The sequence below is a fragment of the Sander lucioperca genome, chromosome 11, assembly GCF_008315115.2.
Source record: "Sander lucioperca isolate FBNREF2018 chromosome 11, SLUC_FBN_1.2, whole genome shotgun sequence".
In the NCBI taxonomy this organism is placed as follows: domain Eukaryota; kingdom Metazoa; phylum Chordata; class Actinopteri; order Perciformes; family Percidae; genus Sander; species Sander lucioperca.
In genome coordinates this window covers 29,350,614-29,372,863 of record NC_050183.1, presented here as the reverse complement: position 1 = coordinate 29,372,863, position 22,250 = coordinate 29,350,614, and the positions used below count along the sequence as shown (strand labels likewise).

The 22,250-nt window shown below is 40.0% G+C and overlaps 1 protein-coding gene across 1 annotated transcript in view; it reads right to left on the bottom strand.

Moving 5' to 3' along the window:
• The window catches only part of ptprfa (protein tyrosine phosphatase receptor type Fa), a 400,117-nt gene extending 383,555 nt beyond the window's left edge, over positions 1-16,562 (bottom strand). The window contains exon 1 of the mRNA XM_031311904.2: positions 16,256-16,562. The gene's annotated coding sequence lies outside the window, so the exon portion shown is untranslated. The remainder of the gene's footprint in view (positions 1-16,255) is intronic.
• Between the last annotated feature and the right edge of the window lie 5,688 nt (positions 16,563-22,250).

Here is a 22,250-nt window from a genome sequence, read left to right as displayed (position 1 = left end):
CAATGCAACATCATGCTGGGCTCTAATGACTCTGGTGCTCTACCAATCACCTTATTAGCTGCATTAGCTGCTTAATTTTGCCTCATGAGCAATATTTCAAGTAATGCATAACCCAGTCACTCAAAGGGACACAATCTATCTTCAATGACTCGTTATGAAATAAGGATTGATATTTATGACTGTGCAGTACCGAGATAGTGGTAGCAATATGAGAGCTGTAAAGGCAAGTGTATGGAGTGTCTTTTATAGGGCTTTTATTGAGCCTCCCTCTAACAGGACGCAGATAGGTGTTGGAGTGGCCAGTTATAAAGGAGAGCGAGGACAGACACGGCCACTAGATTGGAACGGAAGTGAATGACTGTGTTTAATAAAATATTCGCTCACTGCCATAAAGAAGCCGCGCTTATGCCGTTTGTTTTTTCTTGGACAGATAATCAAGTAGGATTTATTTCAGTTATATTCATGTTGGAGAAAAATTGCTTCCTGAAATTCAGCTGGAACCATCTTGAATAACTAAAACATTACAAGTTAGTGAGCACGGCTTGAGATAACAAATGTCTTTGATGTTATTCCAAAGTGTGTTTCACTGCATGCAGACATTAAAGCAGTTTGAGTGGGCTGTGCTTTCTGACAAAATGGAAATATCATAGTATGGTATTTTTGGTGAAAATGTTGTGATATGTAACATTATTCCAGCATTTATCTTGTAAAAAAGCAGTAAATATAATAATAAAAGGAGGAATAAAACATGTTAAACCAAATGTTACACCAAACAGTGAATAGCTGAATTTTGTTGGGCTTTACGTCGACCAAATAGACTATATGAGACATACGATAAAGTCAAAAATATTTTACTTTTTTTAATTAAATAAAAGCATGTCAACAAACTTTACATGTCTGGCCTTGATGTGATTCTCTTTTTCCAGTGTGGCCCTTAGTGAAATTGAGTTTGACACTCCTGTCCTATACCATGACAGGTTCAGGGGCTGCTCTAAACCTAGGATGTTTCATTAGCTTCACAAAACGTAAGCAAAATGATTATACTGTATACACGAGACATGATTGAGCCAGTCCATATTCAGAAATATACATTTGTGTATGCATATTAAATACAACAATAATGTAAGTAATATTAGAGCAGGGTACTACATGTAACAATTATAGAATGTAAACCCTCTTTTTGTTCTTAAAAAAATGGTAGTTGTTACAGTAGTAGGGCACACACACTTTTCACTTTCAGCTTTACCTCCAAATGAAGTAGTTCTGGAAGAAGCTTGTACACCCAATGACTGATTGTCTGACTGCTCTTGTTTCCTGCCCCGCCTGACAATTAAAACCCCCATTTGTAATAATCCTTTTAACAACAGACACTAGGCTTTCAGTAGAATCTACCTCTGATATGATGGAGCTTCCTCCCAGCCCACAGTCTGGAAAATCTGACATGATATATTTAAATGTATTTATTTATTTATTATTGCTATTGCCCGGCAGCCTAAATGTTCTGTGAGACCGGGCAATAGCATTCTAGGAGAACAGTGAAGACGTTATTTTTTTAGCATGAAAAGGCTTACATTCATAGTGAATATTAGCAGATAACATCTGAATCAGATTAGGAAAGGCTATGTCAGATAAACCCATGTCGAGGGGCGTTGCTGGACATACTGGGGCACGGGCCCCCTTAAAAAATTCTGAGGACCTGCTTTGTGTATGAAATGCGCTATACATACTGCCCTTGCTTGTTCCACTATTACTGCCATTTTGTATTCTGCTGCTGAAATTGAAACTGGGCTTATTCTGCAATACTAACAATGAACCCAAATTGCAATAACAAACATATATACGAAATGCACTTTATGATACAAGGAAAATATCTCCAAGAGGGAAAGCCTTTTCGGACAACATCTTTACAGACACCGACCTAGTTATTTCATTCAACTTTTGTATTACGAACAATATTAAAGAAGTAAAGAAGAAACATTTTTTTACACAATATATATACTATATATCCAACAAGTTTATATTTCAATACATTTTCAGAGATTGGTGAACCAGAATCTTAAACAAATTAATTTTACTTTTGTATACACAACCATTTCATGGTATTGGCTAGAAAATGACTGATATAAAAATTACGTGTGAAAATGTCATCCCTTATTTGAAGACAAAGCAAGTGATATTGTCTTTATTGTGCAATTATTACTTACGTATGGTAAATTTCCCATACATAAATGCAAATTTAAAAAAAAAATGTTTCCCCCAACTTTTCAGAATGCTTCTTATGTCCAACACCAAGTCCAAATGGAGTTGGTTCATTTCATTTTAAGTAAAAACATTACCCATTTTATAAATCAGCAGATACATCACTCAGTGCAGACTTCCGTATGTGATACAGCAAATACAAAACATGAAACGTCTTAAAAAACATTTTGTGTCATTCGGCTCAACGGTATTTCACTAAAAATAGGAAACATGTAGATAATTCATGCCATGCTCCATTTAGATAAATTAATCGTCCTCTTGTGTTTCCACATGCGGGGAGCTCTGATTCTGTCAGAGCTGCTGGTGGCCATGTTTGCCTGTCAGAAGCATTTGTTTTCCTGCAGAGTGCTAGCACACAGCTACGGCAGCAGGTCTGTTGGGTGGCCGGATTACAACTCTGATTTGGAACAACTCAAGGGTTGCAGCCACATGGCCAATTGCAAATAACTGGCAGGTGGCTGTGTAGTATATTCAGTATAATGTATGTTGCATCAGTAGGGCTGGGTACCCAATTCAATACTTTTAATGCACGGACTGATTTGCCTCTAAAGTATCGAGTATCGAAAAATGCCTCGTCATTCAATACCCAATTTAAATACCTAAGGAGTAAATCTCAGCAGCGTCATTGAGCCAATCAGCATGCAGCATGCTTCTAACAACATGTAATAATGTCTGTGATTGGCTTACACATGTCTAACGTTTCCTGCATGTCGCAGATACATGCAGGAAAAACTGTACGTTACACAGAGACGGCTATTTTTGTTTTATAAAATTGGTATTGAAAAAATGTATCGTTTAGGAACCGGTTTTAAAGACACGGTATTGGTATCAGTACTGGTATCTCATATTTTTGAGCCAGCCCTATACATCAGACAATGCCCAGCAAAATATTAAAGCAACTTACATTCAGAAAGGCAAGTAAATGATGATAGCACAGCATATACTGTGTATTCATTATATTTATTAAACAAAGCTTGTGCAAAATGTCCATCTGTCTGTCCAACTTATTAATAATCAACTAAACTCAACTATACATTATCTAAACTTAATGGTCAGATTCATTTGACAGGAGTGGGCGATATTGCCCTTAAATGATACCATAACACTGCAGGGTATTTTTGCTTTTAAGATATCCATGGCCATATCATGAAATTATCGATGGTCAAAATAAATGAAGCCTCACGAAGCATTTTCTTTATATTCTGAGCCCATTAGATGGCGCTCTCTGTTCAAAAAAAGGGTTGAAAGCACACTGAGCTGCCATTCCTTGACTTTATTTTTTTTTTTTTTAAACCAAGAGCGCTATCTAGTGGGCTCAGAAAATAAATAAAATGGTCCATTTACTTAGCCTAGAAATCTAGACGCACCCTAGCGGCAGCAAATTTAATTTGCAGCCAGGGGGGTCTAGGCACTCTCCGTTGGCTTGCTAGCTGGAAAAACCAAACTCTGGTCAGGCCAATCACATCGTGTATAGAGTCGGTAGGCGGGCTTATGGCTTTTGAGACTTTGAGTTAAGCTTTTCTTTGAGAAAAGAACAAAGAACGGCACTGAAGTCATTCTTAAAAAAGGAAGATGTGTTCGCAGTTTTGCCGACCGGATACGGCAAAAGTTCAATCTATCAACTAGCTTCGATAAATTCTTCGTTGCTCTGCCTGGTTGTAGCGCTATCCTATTGTGTGCAGAGGGAATTTGAAAGACAACCGTTTATCCCGCCCCTCGGATTGTGCTCCGTCAATGGTGAGTTCCCAGAGCCAACATCTTGATGTGGGTCTGGCTTGTCAGGCTACCATTTACTAGCTACTTCCAAACATTCACTTCACGCCAGGCTGAACACCACCTTTTAGCTGTGATATTTTCACAACGTGCTCTTGCTTAAATAAAGTATAACAGCATTATCACAGTTTCACTGATAAGCCTTGGCCTAAATAAAACCAAATATGTTATTGACTAAACAATTACATATCAAGGTCCATTAGTTTGCTTTTTCCAGAGCTTTCAACAGTATCGCACGGTCATCATAGTGGATAGATTTGGCTTAGTTGTCATGGAGATGTATCTTTTTAAGATGCAAGCTCAGTAGCCATTATGATTTTATCCATAGTAATTTCCTTGTCTTTGTTGACTTCATGTGAGGTTTTGTAGTAAATCCTTGACGTTGAAAACAGTAGTTTAACAATACAATACCAAATCATGGTCCACTTTTTGCAGGGCCATCAACTGTACCATGCAATCTTCATCTACTAAAGCCACCTACACATGATAAGCGATTTGCTCTCCGAGCGGTGCGCAACGCCAGGGGTAGCGCAGCGCATAGTTGGCCGCCACCGCACTCCCCATAGGAAATCAATGGAACGGCCAGCGCAAAGCGGTTTTGCCACCTATCATTTGTAGGCGGCTTAATGTTGCATGTCAACAAATCCGTCTCCATGACAACTGAGCAAATTCCATTCACTGATAAAGACTGTGGGATACTGTTGAAAGCTCCAGAAAACGGGACTTGATATGGACTGTGATTTGGTATTGTTCTGTCAAACTATTTCCTGAGTCAAGATTTGTTCCCTCCAATACCTCAGTCTCTGGGGGCTGGGACATTTTAAGTGTTGTTATCATTACACATGTGTATAAATATATATATAATCAGTTCATGCTCAACCAGTACTTGACTGCAGAAATGACTGCTGGCTTTTTTTTCAGGAGATATGAACCCCATAGAGACTTTTAATGAGGGAAGTCACTGAGCAAAGTAAATTCAACATCAGGTGAAATAGGCAGAAAATAGCTTTTTATGAAAGCAGCATGACCTCCTGTCACATAAATTACATACACACCATCATAGGAAGAGCATGTTTTAGCCAGCAGGACTAACTATTGCAAAAATATCTCAGACTTCAACAGAAATACAACTCCTTGCAAGAAGAAACATGGGATAAAATGCAGCATTAACTGTTTAACTGATTTGTGATATCAGGCAGTAAATAAATTGACTTGACTGTGCATTGGTTTCAAATGTATAAGAACATATGTATTGTTATTGAGTGTGGAAGTTAACTCAGTATGTGTGGCAAAGCAATGCTTACTGGTTATGGGACGACCATGAGATGAATTTAATCTATTGAGATTTCACATAGGCCTACATATGTTGCGGAATATCTTTGTTAGATATTCACATGCGTAATCGCCCCATGGTTGTTTGAAATGCTTTCTCACATTGGCAAGAAACCAACTGTGGGGAAACAATGACAAATGAGTGAATATTGGCTTTTCATTCTTCAATCTATTAAACATAAGTGTTACTATCAACCTTCAAGACTGCATAGCCCTCATACAGTGACAGCCTTGAACTGATGATGAGGCAAGTTTTTTACATTCAGAGAGCATCCAGGGGCACGACCGAGTCACAGTTGCAACACTGGAATCTATTCATCCAGAACATCCAGCAGTTTGGTGCAGGGTGGAAGGGAGGCTTCACAGACAGCATGGGTACTATGTCTGATCTGTCATATACAGAGGGCTGGGCGATATGGAGAAAATCAGATATCATGATATTCTTGACCAAATACATCAACGTCGATATTGCGACGATATTGTAGGGTTGACTATGAGTGCTTTCACAAAATATTTTTTACAATGAGATTTAAGATAAATAATCATCAATAATGTGGTAAACAGTTTCAAGAGAAATTATAGAGAAAAAATAAATGTCCAGCTATATACTGACTATCTTAACATGTATGCACACAAAAAGTGCGATTTTAAAACAGAACAGATTTTCTGAGAAAATTGAGTAATTATGTGCTTGTTAGTATCAATTAAGCCAAGGTAATTGTATATCACGATATCTCGATAAATGATTTCATCACGATGTGATTCCATTAAAAGACGATAAATTATCATATTGAATTATTGTCCTGCCCTACATACACATATTAACACAGCTTTAATCAACTGCATGTGTATCTGGCATTATTCCACAGCTCAGCCGTCTGCTCATTAGTCTTATTAATTGAAGCACTGCAGTAAATAGCCGGCTTATGATTCTGACAGGGAAGCAAGCAGTAGAGCCGTGGGACAAAGCCACAGCTGACAGAGAAAACAGACAGAGGCCCGAGAAGCAACTTTCGAGACAGTACAGTCTTGTGCACAAGAGGAGGACAGAGGAATATCAACAGCATCCCAGCAGAGCCTCTCAACCACTGATCAAAATTCAATGCAATTCATCAATACTGATATTTTACTCTTTTCTACTCTACTCTAAGAGGCTACGACAGCTTCGATGTCGCACTGACCGCTAAAAGAAATCATTCCTACCACAGGCAATACAACTTTTTAACACTTCATCACTGAGTGTTGGATAAGACTCATATACATCACAATACTGCACTAAGTGCAGACATAGGTTTTACTTACATCTTTATAAATACATATTAAGTAGGTGGTCATTTTTATTTGCCACTTGTACATACGTTTGTACGTTCTTTCCTTTGTATTTTAGTTGTTCTTGTATTCTATCCTATTTATTATTTCTTGTATATTCTATATGTGTGATCTGTGTCTTATATTTTGCTGCCGTAGCACTGATATTTCCCAATTTGGGATCGATAAAGTCTAACTTATCTAATATAATCTTTGTTTGCTGACAGTGTGAACCGTAGAAATAGAATGAGAGTATGAGAACAGAATGGACATAGGTCTGTTTGCTGTGGTCATTTGATTTTAGTTAAAAAGAAAATACTACAGAAACAGAATGAGTTGGCCCACTAAAATGGTCACATTGTTTTGCAATGGCAATGGTACACAATAAAATGGCCGCCGCTCTGGCCATCCTGCTATGTTGATTTGAATGGGAATGTCCGTTCTACTCTCATTCCGTTTCTATGGTATATCGATGCATCGTGGAGTACACCTCTATATATATATATATATATATATATATATATATATATATATGGACGCCTGCTCTACCAGGTGAGCTACCCAGGCGCCGAAGAATGCCGCTTTAAGTGATTGGGCCAAAAACTAAAAAAGTATGACTTGAACAATGAATCAATTATCAAAATAGTGTCTAAATAATTATCTAATCCAAAATTCCTAACTAATGGTTATGTTCCTATCCACTAGGTCGCCAGCGACCCGGTTATGGAAGTTTGGATGTGTTTCACATTAAGCATTTAACCACATTAGCTCAACACTTGTTTTACACGTTGTTAGATTGGTTAGATTCTCCACAATTCAATCATTCGACTCATTTTACTGAAATCATAAGCACCAAAGCATGATTCATAATTTTTGTGCTCATGCTAATGATCAAAAAGAGAGCAGAAATCATGACGATTCACTACTTGTGAGCTGGTCCCATCCGTTGAAACTGGGTCCATTCCTGGTTTTTTTATATTCCTCTAGTCTGCAAGGGGTTTTCCTAAAAATGTATCCAAGTTCTGAATATTGTCCTGTGGAGTCCATTGCTAACTGTCTTCTAATGCTAACCGTCTGCTAGTGCCACCTGTCTGCTAACTGTCCGCTAATTGTCTGCTAGTGCTAACTGTCTGCTAACTGTCTGCTAGTGCTGTCTGCTAACTGTCCGCTAACTGTCAGCTAGTGCTAACGGTCTGCTAACTGCCTGCTAATGCTAGTGCTGTTTGCTAACTTTTTTTGCCGAACTTGGTCTTAACCAACGGGGTAAGCTTCTCCTCACAACCAAGGGGGTAAGCTTCGCTTCAGAGCTCGAACCTCTTACGGCGCCATTTTGATGCTACAAAACGATCACCCGACGTTAGCATTCAATTGACTGCCATTCATTTTGACGTCACTTTGACAGCGAATAACTTTACATCTTAAAGACTTTATTTGTCCATTGTTTATTTCTAAAGAAACACGACAATGTATAAAAGGCTCCATTACCTTGTATCTCACATTATGGCTCCGTAGCAGCCGTTTTTGTAAAAATAGGCTAACGATTGTGTCATAACCACGGGACTTACTGTCGCATAGTAGAGGAATTACCGTATAGTACAGGAGAAGCTTGCAGGCAGTTTCGACTTACATTAGCTGTTTAAGTTTAATTACTAATGGTAACTAGCATTTTAGTTAGCAATAATTAGCCTGTGTCCATGTTATCTCCTTACATATACCTACACTCTCCGTCTCTGCAAGATTGGAAATGATTGAGATTTCTCTTGGCACAGCTACCAGAAGACGTACAACTTTTAGACAGGTTGCTCACGTCACATTTACGTTGTCTCTCTCGGTTGGAGGCTGTGCAGTAACGCTCAGCGCTCACCGGAAAAGTGAGTGGAGAGGGTTTGGAAAGGTTCAGGGACTACAAACTGAAAACAGCGACAATAAGGTAAGGCCTAAAGGTCTGAAACCTTATGCAGGTGTTGTTGATTAGATGTAGAAGGTATGTGTGGTGTCATAAATCATGTCTTAGTTATTGTTATTCAAATATGACTTTTATAGACAATGGCCAAAAACACTGTTTTGAACCATGTTTGAACTCAAAATTGTGTTTTAATCACATGCTAGAAGAGCACATTTTCAGAAAATAGAAGAATTTGGGTTTTAAATGAAGCCACATACAGTACATGTATTTTGGCATTGTAGTTCTTCTATTAGCTTTTCAGTTTGGGTATGGCAAATAGAGGTGGATATTAAAACTTTACTTTAGTATGTCATGTAGGTCATTCAATTTGTCTTAGAAGATACGTTTTTCTTAAACATCGTTATATCATTATTTATATAATATTTCTGCTTTTGACAGGCTATTTTAATTGTTTCACTTCAAATCAGCTTAACCCCACTGGGCTTCCACCAATTGCTAGGACAACTGCCCTTTTATTTTTTTTTTTTTTCAATTATACAATATATACAATAGCCTTCTTACATTTAATTATACAGTAGACACTTAAAAAAACAACAACTTTGTTTTACAGTAATTTAGGTCACCTCCCATTGTATGCATATCCTTCTGTTTGTAAAGAAAAGCCATGCAATAATATCATGCAATATGGCCTAATGAGGTCTCTACCATGTATTATTCACACTGTTGAAACCCCTCCCATTCTTATTTGTAATATTTATCTCCACCTATTGAATTTCCAAATATGTACTTTAAATCTTTTATTTTTTCTGAACATGTTAACTCATGCTTGTGTTTTATATATATATATATATTTAGACTTTAATTGTCAGGCTCATTTTCTCCTAACATGTTGATGCGCCCATGCCTGTCACATTAGTTTACCTATATTTCTTTTTATGGCCAAGTCATTACATGTATGAATGCTTCTATATAAACACACCCAGATAACACATGGCTGAACTGCCTGTGTAAACAGGGTGTACTTGTTATAGCAGTGTGTTCTGGTAAAATGCATCTCTGCTACTAAACAGTCGATCAGCAGGTTGTGTCCCACCCAAACATCCTGTTTCAACTACAAATACATTACGTTATTCAAGCAGGACATCCTCAAAAAACTGCACAGGCCAAATACCCATTGCAGAGATCATTTTCGATACCAGCAACCATCCTGTGTGACAGTGGGGAAATTACAGGTCTGTCAGTGCTGATAGGATCTTGCCCTGGCTCTGAGGTGAGATGAAACAGCAAACAATAGAGAGTCTCACTGAAAGGCCCAGCTATTGTGGTTCTGTTCTATCTAGGGAATGAAAGGAGACAAGCTGGACTGTTCTGTAGATAGGTCAATCAGCCCAGGAACAATACCACGACATGCAAGAGACAAACTGAACACTCCCATCCAATCATGTCCACACCTATCAAATGAGTTCCCCGCTCCTCAGAGAGACCAAAAACTCCAGCATTGCATGTACATCATTACTGACTACCAGAGAATAGATTTGTTGAAATAAAATGTAATGCCCTTTTAATATTGTCTTGATATACAGTACATGTGTAAGAATTTGGTTTGACAATAGAGCTCAACAGCGAGCACCCACTTTTTGAACGGCTCTGCTTCCAGAAGTGATTTTCGCCATTCAATATCTACATTGACGTTTCATTAAATGCTTATGTAAAGAGTTTTAAGCCTGGAAACAGGGCCAACCAGCTACGAGATAAATCGTGACCATAAAACATTTGATTCAGCGCAAAATAAAATTTTGAAAAGGGCAAAAAAAGTACAAGACTGTACAGATACGATCAGAGACTTCAGTAGTAACAGCTATAGCCATTTGCAGTTTCGCGGGTACGCTAAACGTTTTCATGGTTACTGCAAGTTTCACCAATCAGAGATGTGGCTGTAACGCTTAGGATTGTGGGTAGTGTAGCACTTACTATCCTATTAAGAGCGGCAACAGTAGCGTAGAGTAGTACAAAAGCCCGAAAATCTGCATAGGGAGGCTGGTTTGGGGGGGGGAGGTGGATGGGTCAAACAACACAGGACTTTCACCCAGGAGACCGGGGTTGGTGTCCCGCGTGTCACGTTTCCTAAACCGAACTGTCCAGTTCTTGTCCCGCGTCACGGAAACGTACCTTTTGTAAGCCCACCCACGATCTTTTCCAAAACCTAACTGTGTCAAAATTGATGCCAATAGTCCCGACCAAGAGCGTTTCGATAAAGCACGTTTCGATATGATGCTAAAGGAGATTTGAGCGTCAATAACAACGCCAAAGGCACCTGACCAAGCGTCCGTATTTTACGCAATGGGGGTGAGAATGTGTTGATACATCATGTAACCTTTGTCGATTCAGGGACTTATAACTAAAAGAAAAGCTCTCTTTTTCCATACTTATAGAGAAACTCCCCATAAATAACCCTTGTGTATACTACAGACAGATGGGATGGGATGATAGCAGGGAACGGTTGTCTGTGTTGTTACAAAACTTGATTAAGAAATATGCTTTTCTTTGAAGATGCTGCAGCAGGAAATGCAACCTGCTGTAATCTGATCTCATTGGGGAAACAACTGTGGCACCAGCTAAATAAAAACTGAGTGTCTAGCATCTGCTCTCTGTTCTCTTTCATGTTAACAGGAGAAAATGATGAAAACTGATGTTTCTGCTGAAGAATGATGTACAGGAATTTTTTTGTGAGTGCAGCCCTGAGTTGAGAAACAACATCCTGAGATGTTTGGTTTACGGCCAAGAAAATGATCCTAGAAGAAAAAATGAGCTTCAAGAATTTAATTAAAACTACAGGTTTTGGGGTGACCTTTAGCTCTATGTCGTCCCCTCTGTCTGTCTCTCTCTCTCTCTCTCTCCAATTTCCTGACTTGCTTCAGATGCTCTAAAAAAAGAAAAAAGCCCTAAAAAATATCTATACCAGGTTTGGGCTTCACAAAGCCAGACAACATCTCACAAGCTTTTTATTTTAGTCTGAAAATTATCCACTGACAACTTTTGATAATTTATTTTATCGCAACATTTGTTTATGTTGTGTGTAGACATGAGAAAGAAAAGGATATCAGTGATATATTGTTATCAGAGTTCTATCATTCTCAACTCTGGGTATCAGCCTCAAGTAGCCACCATCTACATGATACTACAGAAACTTTCTAAACAGGCTAATTATAGAGCCATAAGGGTCCTGTATGGAACCATCTGAGCATGGGTCTGGTTCCAGCCTGCAGGGTTCTGTAGTCCTCTTGTCTCAATGTGCAGACTCTAACCTGGATGGAAATGCTGTATATACACAATGCCAAAATATAGCAGCCCCCTCCACCCATATGTTTTCATGCTTGTTCATCCCTGAAATTACACACAATTTATCAATGTGGAGAGGACGGCTGAGTGTGAGCAGAGATGGAGGGAAGCCAGCCCACATACAGCTGTGAAACAATCAGCAGCCAGAGCCTTAGATGGAACTGTGATCAAGAAAGAGGAGCACAAGTTTGCAGTCAGATTCAATCCCATACCTGCAGTGAAGAAATGATATTGGGGTCATTCTGTGTCAAGTCAGATAGAGGTTTTTGTTTCTTTTTAGATTTTATGTATATGCTATTTGAGAATTTCATTTTGATTTAATTTCGTAGCGGGAAATAATTTTTAGGGTTCAAACTTCAAAACTCCTAGTGCCATGAAATTTGGTAGGGGTACTGACAAACCCGTGTACAACAGATTCAAGCCCTGACCGTTTATGTAGGGAGGGGCCAAACCTTCCTCTGCAGCGCTGTGGTCTAGCAATGCAAAACTAAACAACACAGGACTTTCCCCCAGGAGACCGGGGTTTATGTCCCGTTCTTGTCCCGCATGTCACTGAAACGTACAGTTTCTAACCACGACTATCTTTTTCTGAGCCTAACTGTCCCGTTCTTGTGCCGCATGTCAGTTAAGCGTAGCCTACTTTTTCTAAATGATGCCAAATCAGTCCTGCCCATTGTGTCAAAAAGTGACGCCAAGAGTCCCGACCAAGCCCTAATTAGTTGAAACCCCCACTGCGTCTGACCGAGATGCTAAAGGAGACTTTTTGCATCAGTAGCAAATAGGGTTGGGTACCGAAACCCGGTGCTTATACGGCACCGGGTTCTACCGGTATCTACCGGACCGAATAGTAACGCGGATTTCGGTGTCTCATTTCGGTGCTACTGAAATGCCAGCGCTGCCCTCTGATGCTCTGAAACGGACGTTAGAGCCAACAGAAGCATCGCTGCATGTGACGCTAGTTAACATAATACACTTTGCAGCAGGTAACGTTAGGCTGCCGTTAGCTAGCAGCTGGATTAAACACGGTTAAAATGCTGACAGCTAACGTTAGACGGTGTGACTGTGTTTCACTGTAGAGGATTCCAACACCGAGACGTAACACAACACAGACGGTGCGTCACTTGAAACTCGCCTCGCCAGCCTCGTGGTGCATTTATGTAAAATACCAAGTTATTTAAAATACCCTTTTTCCATCTAGTGGTTGTTTTTGTCATTTACCAGCAATTTACTGGTGAAATAAGTTATTGTTATAAGTTATTGTTATTTCATTTTTAATAAATCATTTAATTTTGGCCATATGGCCTTAGCAATAAACAAGCCGTTCTTTAATGTCGCTGACTGTCATTTTGTGCTCCTTTTTTCTTTTTTAAATATGTACATATTTTAAAGGTCCTATGACATGCTGCTTTTTGGATGCTTTTATATAGGCCTTAGTGGTCCCCTAATAGTGTATCTGAAGTCTCTTTCCCGAAATTCAGCCTTGGTGCAGAATTACAGCCACTAGAGCCAGTCCTACAATGAGCTTTACTTAGGATGTGCCATTTCTGTGTCTGTAGCTTTAAATGCTATTGAGGAGGAGAGGGGGGGGCAAGGTGGAGGGTGGGGGTGTGGCCTTGACAAACTGCCACCTTGCTTGTTTGCAAGCCATGATGTCTCTCTCTTTCTCATGGGTGGGCCAAATTCTCTGGGTGGGCAAAGCAGAGAAAGGAGAGGTAACCTTTCCCCTTATGACCTCATAAGGAGGAGATTCCAGATCGGCCCATCTGAGCTTTCATTTTCTCAAAGGCAGAGCAGGATACACAGGGCTCGGTTTACCCTATCGCCTTTTCTAGCCACTGGGGGGCCATAGGCAGGCTGGGGAAACTCATATTAATGTTAAAAAACCTCATAAAGTGCAATTTTCATACCATGGGACCTTTAAAAAATCTTTTTAAAAGTATCGGTTCAGGCACCGTTTAGGCACAAGTATCGTTTTAGCACCGGTATCGGAAAAAACCCAAAAGATACCCAACCCTAGTAGCAAACATCAACGACACCTGACGAAGCGTCGCTTTTTGACGCTCACTGTGAGAATGTGTTGATCAACTAAACTCCACAGCGGCTGCAGCCACAAAGACACATATTACAGCAAAGGACAAACTGCACAGTTTCTACACCGCTTAAGCACAAACCATGGATGTAATAGTAGAACGGGACAGAGTGTTCAAGGCGGAACCCCATTAATTCCTATGAGTTGCTCAGTGGCACTTCATGGAGCCAAAACTGCATATAAAATTTTCCGGATGATCGACACTGTGCAGCCCATACACCAGGCGCACTAGAGACCTCCGCCAGCCGAGCCAAATTCTGATAGTGGAACGAGTCATTTTGTGAAAATGTACAGACAAAAGTCTTTTTGGGCCTCATGGCATCACGTGACGGGCCACTATGTTAAATTTGTTTCAAAGCCCGGCACCCTTCCTGGGGGCCTGGCACAAACGCATACAAACTACGTTACTAGGCAAAGCAACACCTTAGTTTGTTATTTTGGTAAAAATAAAATGGACTCTTTAACTAATGAATGTGTGTGGATATATAGATAAAGTATATTAGTGTGGAGATATATGTGAAATAATATGTGTGAGTGTGTGTGTGATGCATTCAACATTCAGGTCTGAACCTCATGCAGCCTTCATTAGGATGAGAAGAGAAACACACACACACACACACACACACACACACACACACACACACACACACACACACAAACACACTCTCTGCATTCCGTTATTCATCCACAGTGCTGGCATCCAGCTGATGCATTTATCAAGGTGGATGAACAACACGCAGAACACTCCTTCCACCTCCTCTCTGTCTGCATCTTGTTTCCGTGACTCCAGCTCCTCTCCAGCCTCCCTACCCTCAATCCTCTTCCCTCCATCTGTTGCACTCATTCCCTACGCCTATAACTCACTCCTTCTCTCTTCTCCATCCAGCCTAATTAAGGCTCTGTCAAACCCAGGTGAACTGCACTCTCCTTCCTCTTCTTTCTCTGCCTTATTTAGTCCTGAAGCATTTGGATTTGTTCATCCGGCGCATGAACAGGACAGCTTGCTATTCTTGCTTTCTAAAACTGCCAAAAGAATGCAGCACTGAGGGCTAAGTCATACAATATAACTGGCTAATAATGCAGCATGAAACACACGGGCTGCCACACAGAAAACACAACAGAGCTGAGACTAAATCTCAGTCCAGAGCATTTGTACAGTAACTAGACTATACTTTCATTTCTCATTACAGCAATAGGCCTGCTCTATAGGCTACACAAGTAATGCATTCTTATATATGGTGTTTCTTACAAACAATACAACGTGCCATTGGCCTGAGGTGTTGCTGGTGATGCAATTTCTGTAGGCTTACATTTTTGAAAGCATGGATGCATTACAGAATAGTCTGCAAGTCGCACTGTTTTCCCAAAGGGTCAAGCATGCCATTTCAACTTGAATAAATGCATCAAAGCAGCAAGACAGTTTTTGAAAGTGAGTTTTCTTTTATCATGTAGATTATCATGTATCAGTAGATTATAATGTGAATATCATACCACGGTCAACTGACCGGAGAGTCTGAACAGAGAGCCCTGTTATGAAAGGCAAGACCTAATTAAACTAATATATGATGCAAATAATGCTATAATTATGCAAAATGACAGGTTTGATACAGACATGTAATTTCGTATAAAATGACATGGGTGCTTTGATTTGCAAATATTTTCAATGTAACCTACAGCACGAGTGTGCCATTAATTTTTTTTTTTTGTACGGAAATACCTTAGAATTCTGCATTTTAAAAGCTGCAAGAAGGAATCTTTGTTAATCATAAAGGCACAGAATATAAAATCTGACTCATTTCTTCTGACTCCTTACGACAAACTCTTCATGAAAAGCATACATTTTAATACAACTTTTACAGCTTAATATCCATCTGTAAGAAAAGCCTTTGTTAACAAAATTTGCCTGTAAAAGTTGACTTTCAAAAAACATAATCCCTATTTAGGATTATATGGGAAAACTGCGGACACAAGCTATAGTAGGCTAATATCATTCCCTTTGAGACAGGATATGGAATTTTGCGGGCAAACAGTGTATTGATTTTGAATAGATTTGGGTGTCATGTTGTGTCAGTGTAGGCTGCGATGCCAGATGCAAGTGAGAGCTGACGGACTTGTGTGAATATGTGATTCAGTGTTGCATGCAGCGTGTCCAGTCTGCAGGACGCCCCTTCGACCGCACACATAGTCACAGCTGCATTTCTGACACTTCACACAGCAAAGCAGTTCTTGGAAAGGATGCCATAACTCACCATTTCCTAGGGTTTCCAGGACGTCTGCATTTCTGCAAAATATGTTGAAGACAAGAAGAGCAGGGAGGTCCCGAGATCAGACACAGTTTAGAAAATAGTCTCCCAGTTCCTCCAGTCCCGCAACACTTGCCCTAATACCCCCGAGGTGAATTGGAAGGAGAAAAAAAAGTCCGTGGAAGGTCCGTAAGCAGTGTCAGGTAAATCCCCGCTCCTCTGCCGGACTGTCTCTCTCTCACTGTGGGTTAGTGTTCCCGAGAAGACGGCGGTATCCGTCTGCTCCCTGCCCGTCCGCGGCGGCTCCTCTCTGACAGAGTGGCATCCCTCACATTTTCTCCACATACACGCTCGGGAGGCGTCGGCCACCTTCGGCTGTTTCCGGGAGAAAAAAAAAAACATCTATGGGGGTCCTTTGGAGTTACTGCAGGGGGCCAGCCTGATTACTGTTTGATAATTTTTTGATAGTTTCTTTTTTTCCAAAAAATTCAAATATATCTGAAAATATAGACATTATTTGCAAAGCCTATAATGTATTTAATTTAATTTACACAATATTGATGACAGAGAAAGTCCGCCTCCACCAACTTATTGCAGAAAAGAATTTTTTTGTTGTTGTAACAATATTTCACGTTTCACGTTATAACGTGAAAAGTTTCATGTTAAACAATAAATGATCGCGTTTTTACGTGAAACTTTTCACGTTATAACGTGAAACGTGTTAACTAGTATATTGTTACAACAACAAAGTTTCTTTTATGCAATAAGTTGTTTTTTACGTGAAACTTTTGTTTCGTGATAAAAAAAATGTTCTTCTCATAACTTGATGAGTTTGTATGTTGTAATAACGTGATAATATCTTGTTAAAACTTGACAAACACCTTGTTATTACAATAAACTTTTCACGTAATAACGTGATGCTGATACGTTTTTCTTTTTCAGGCTTGGCAGCACTATGCTTCCGTAATGTCAGGCTTAAAGGTAAGAAATTAAAACTTGATAAGATAAGATAGACTATATTGATCCCACACTGGGGAAGTTCCCTTGTTACAGTAGCTCAAACAAATCCACACACATCTGAATAAGAAAAAATGCACGTTAAATAGACATAGAATAGAAAAAAAATATCATAAGATTAGCAATAGTAATACATTGTATATAATGAAATACAGGTAAAAAATAATAAATATTCTGATATAAAAATATGCATAGTGCAGAATATTGTCACTGCCAATATTGATGTATTATTAATATGTGAATATCAATTTCCCTCCAGTTTAATTAAACTGAATACAATGTATGTAGTTGGGGGTCTCTGCTTTCTTTTAGCTAAGGGGTCCTGGGCCTAAAATACTTTGAAGACCCCTGGCATAGTATAAAGGGCTTTTCACAGGGCGCAACAAGGGGCGGACTGGCCATCTGGCATAACGGGCACTTTCCCGGTGGGCTGACATGCTTTTTAGGCCGACCGCCGACACTTTATTTTATTTTTTAATTTTTTAATTTTAATTTAATTTTTTTGTCGTGCCCATAAAACTGGTAGGCCTAGATCGGCAGCCCATTGTTTTTTCAATTGACACTGGGCTGCTGTCCCAAAACACTTTAGTTAAAAATATCACAGGCTAGGTTTTTTTTCTGACAGACGCAGCCCATGAAACACGTAGCTCAGCGGCCCATTGGTTGTTTTCTTAATTGACACTGGACTGGCCCAATCATATCTTTAAACAGCACCCTCTTTGGGATTTCTGCCTGCATGCAGTTTCAGTGTGCATCTGTCAGGCTAGAATAGTGATAGAGATCATGGAAAAGAAACGCAATGGAGGTGCAGAGAAGCTGCGTGAGAAAAAGAAACAGGCCCTTCAGGCAGACGCTGCCAAATGTGTCAAATTGACAGACATGTTTTCGGCAGTAGCAGAACCTTCATCAGCTCCCGTGGCTGATGATAGTGGTGGTGGTGTCGGCGGCAGTGGCATGCACAGTGAGGAGGAGACTCAGGAGGAGAGGGACAGAGATGAGGGAGTGAGGGTAGAACCATAGACATTATATAGAATGGACCAACAGATCCCGTTGCTCTGAACGGAGACCAGTGAAGGCCATTAGAAGCACTTTTCCGGTGATGGCTGAGCGTTACTGCATAGCCTCCAACTGAGAGAGACGACGTAAATGTGACGTGAGCAACCTGTCTGAAAATTGGAAGTCTTCTGGTAGCTGTGCCAAGAGAAATCTCAATCATTCCCAATCTTGCAGAGACGGAGAGTGTAGGTATATGTAAGGAGATAACATGGACACAGGCTAATTATTGCTAACTAAAATGCTAGTTAACATTAGTAATTACACTTAAACAGCTAATATGAGACGAAACTGCCTGCGCGCTTCTCCTGTACTATGCGGTAATTCCTCTACTATGCGACAGTAAGTCCCGTGGTTATGACACAATCGTTAGCCTATTTTTACAAAAACGTCTGCTACGGAGCCATAATGTGAGATACAAGGTAATGGAGCCTTTTATACATTGTCGTGTTTCTTTAGAAATAAACAATGGACAAATAAAGTCTTTAAACGCTTCAGATGTAAAGTTATTCGCTGTCAAAGTCACGTCAAAATGAATGGCAGTCAATGGGATGCTAACGGGGGGTGAGTGCTTATTAGCATCAAAATGGCGCCATAGGAGGTTCAGGTTGTGAGGAGACGCTTACTCCCTTGGGTAGAACCTGCGGTAAGCAGAATTCCCCTTAAAACACTTTGCCCCTTGATAAAACTGAGCCAAAAACAAGTGGTGGACAAACTGTTGATGAAAACACTGAGGAGTATACCGTTTTATTAATAACCGTTTTAATGTGTCAACTCTCACTAATTCTTGCTTACTGATTACATGGCGTGAGTAGTTTTAAGGGGTAGGAGTTGGTATACATATTCAGGGGAGTGCAAGGACAGGTGGTATTTGTGATCTTATGTGGTGGGCCGGTCTGGGCCAAAATGCGAGGGCTGATTTTTGGTCCCAGGCCGTCCCTGGGTGCAATCCCGTGAAACTGTCATGTTTCGTGCTCTTCACAAGCCCGTCCGCTGCAAGAGTTAAATTGTGTTGAACTCTTCCCTACGCGAGCGTGCAAATCAATGAACAAGAGACTGATTCTTCAGTGTGTGAGTTCCCTAAAATACAATAACTGTTTTCTTAACAGTTATCAGGACATAGACAGCGGGGCTTCTGCTTGGATTTATCAGGTTATCAGGTAATTATAACTATGCTAATTTAGCTAACTTTAGCTATCAAAAATAACAGTCAGTTGTTAAGAAAGACTGGGATTACCACCATTTGTTATAAATCTCCCTGTGATTAGGGATACATGATACCACAGTCAGTCTACTGTACAGCAGGGATACAGTAACATTAGTGCACCGAATCCCCATGGTTACCACACATTGATCGCCTACTACAGGAATGTAGTAGACCCCACGTCGTAGACCCCTGTGTGAAAAGGCCTTAAAGGAACACGCCGACTTATTGGGACTTTAGCTTATTCACCGTATCCCCCAGAGTTAGATAAGTCCATACATACCCTTCTCATCTCCGTGCGTAGCGTAACACTGTCTTACCCACCCACCGCTAGCCTAGCTTAGCACAGATCCTGGAGGTAACCGGCTCCATCTAGCCTACTGCTCCCAATAAGTGACAAAATAATGCCAACATTTTCCTATTTACATGATGTGATTTGTACAGTGCTCGAATTATCTTTTTGTCTTTAAGGGGGTCTCTCTATCTCATAAAAAAAGGTTGGCACACCCTGCACATAGCCTAACAAGGCTATATAGGCCTAGGCTATAACTTGACACACGCACACAACAGACAGAGAGATTTATTTTTACAGAAATGGATTCCTTTTAATTAATTTCAACATATTATTGATTGTAATAGTCCGTATTTCATTTCAATTTCGCAATACAAAGAAATAGACTAAACAATTTAGTCTATTTCATTTTATAGTGTCATTCTCAATTTCACAATGAAATAAAACGTAACTCATTTGAACTAGACCACCGTCTCAGATATTCTCAGTGTCAAACACAATAATGCATGTAGTCTTTAACTTATACACAGGGAAAATGCACTAACTGGCAGAAATGAATAAAGCCATTGCACAGCCAAACTATGAAACTAAACTGTCTATGTTTACTAGTCTTATAATGTACACGTAGTGATAACAACACCTGGGTGTTCAGTCGTCTCGTGCCTTGAACCATGGAAATAAATAGACGAACAATTTTGGAATTTTCACTGATGTTGTCGGGTAGCCTATTCACTGAATATTCCGCCATCAGAGATTGCATTGTATTGCTGACAGGTGTTTCAAAAATATCTGGGAACTTTTCCGCAGCTCTGAATGGCAGAGGATAGCTACAGATTTATTTATTTAAGATGTATTGGTGGTATTTACCTCAAAAGCACATTAAGCTAAAGCAAGGTGACTTCTTCGGACTTGCGAGTGCTGTCAAACCGATCGTAGCCTATGCGGTTTGCTCACATAGCCTAGTGGTGTGGTGGTGAAGTGCAGTCATGCTGCGTTCATGAGCGTAGGGTAGGCTCAGGTCTACATTCCGTAGTAGCCTATATTTTATATTTTAATTTAACATCTTTAATGTTAAGAGACCGCACAGGGATGGATAATGTTGTTTAAGATTAAATTACAATGCCACATATGGCAGACACCTTCAGATATGAGAGACCCCCTCAGATTTTTGACTTTGTTGCTTTCATGGGAGCCAGCCCTCACTCTATGGGAGCTCGGCTCCCTCTGGCTCCCACGTAATTTGAGCACTGGATTTGTATAGTCACAGCGTGTACAAATAACAAGGTTAGCACCTGAGAAGCACTGTTGTGAGGAGCAGAGGAGTGTTTTTTGAATATTTGGTGTTAAATGTCTATATTGTTTGTTGCAGAACCCCCTTAAACCCTCTTATTAATGACGTTTTAACATTTATAATTGCATGTGACTTGTTACCATTTTCTGGTGGCCTATTCAAAAGGGGGTAAACAACCTACCCTATTAATGACTTTCTCATTGACTTGATGAGTCTGAGACCTCCCGATTATTAATTTGTGTATTCTAACTCATTGACTTGGAAAACCAGTTATTTCCCTCACAGTTTGTGACTCAGTGTGAATTGAAAACCATACAGCTGGAGGTCCATGGGCACCAACGCCTGTGTATACTAATTCTGTGCAATCCCTAAATGTTAGTAGTGTTAGGTGATATGACATTATGTACTGTGCCCTGACATTATATGGTTTGTCATCTGGCAAAAATTGACCGTCCTATGGAGACGAAAGTTAAGTTTAGACACCAAAACAACTAGTGAAGATTAGAAAAAAGATTGTGGTTTGGGTTAAATTGGTCTTTAAGTAGTACTCCCGGTACAAACACCCGTTTCCTTGGTGAAAGTCTTGTGTTTTCCTCTTCCGGATCACAAACTCCGCTCCCCTACTTGAAAGCACTGTGTTTTAGGACCCACGCATCTCCCCCGACCTCCTCCCTATGCGGATCTTCACGCTCTTGTACAGCAGCAGTCAATGTGCTGCTGACAGTAATAACTAGTGGAATACATACACTTTTGGCCAATTGAATTTACAATGCATTATTACTTTTCATAGCTATATGTACAAATGGTTCATGAGAACAGCCTGTGCAAAGCAATGAGCAGGACTACTTTATGGCATCATTAGATCTACTGGATCCCATCATCCTGCATGCTGTCTCTCTGCTCCCCCCAGAGAGCCAAGCCTACTCACCAACACCAACTCACAATACTCCACCTGACCTACACCTACATCACACATTAATATACACACTGACTGATATGATGCATCACATATGATCCTGCAGACAGGACCACTAATAATGCTTTAGATTTGTGTAAATGATTCCCATAAAACAATACAGCAGAGAAAATATACAGCAAGTGTACTTCTTAATGCAAGAATGAATGTGAATATGCAAAAAGTGAC